The sequence below is a fragment of the Echinops telfairi genome, unplaced genomic scaffold (assembly GCF_000313985.2).
Source record: "Echinops telfairi isolate 266 unplaced genomic scaffold, ASM31398v2 ScPeMD7_7424;HRSCAF=8462, whole genome shotgun sequence".
Taxonomy (NCBI): domain Eukaryota; kingdom Metazoa; phylum Chordata; class Mammalia; order Afrosoricida; family Tenrecidae; genus Echinops; species Echinops telfairi.
This window is the reverse complement of record NW_022111324.1, coordinates 54,319,627-54,320,207: the sequence shown is the minus strand read 5'-3', so window position 1 is coordinate 54,320,207 and position 581 is coordinate 54,319,627.

The following is a 581-nucleotide window of genomic DNA, read 5'->3' as shown; positions in this document are numbered from 1 at the left end:
ACCTCCTTTTCTGAGCTGTTCCTCCCCCATTGGCTCCTCTCACTGGCCCCTCTCCATGCTTCCTCTTTAACCATTGGATCTGTGGCTGTCACTGTATCCCTTTTAAGACGGGTCTTAAAAGAGCACAATGCATAAGGCAGCCAGAGGTAAGCTAATTTATTTGCTTTTAACATGACTTTAGGGAATAGTTTCCCTTCAAGGTTAAGGACTACCTAGGGGCCATAGTTTTGTCATGTCCCCTTTGAAACCACTTGCTTAGAAATGCTGCTTTCTGTTTGGCTAGTTCAGGTTTCCATCACTTTGCCTTGTGGTGACATAGGGTAAGCGCTGGACTGTTAAATGCAAAAGTTGGCAGTTCAAACCTTGTGAGAAAAGTAATGTTCTCTTGGGCCTCCACTCAAGTACTCCCTCAATGCAAGAATACTTTCTTCTATTTAATTGACATTCTATGATGCTCACCTTCCTGACACAACCGCTGAAGACAAAGTGGGTGAATAAGTAAATGTGGTGAAGAAAATTGATGGTGCCCGGCTATCAAAAGATATAGCGTCTGGGGTCTTAAAAGCATGAAGGTAAACAAG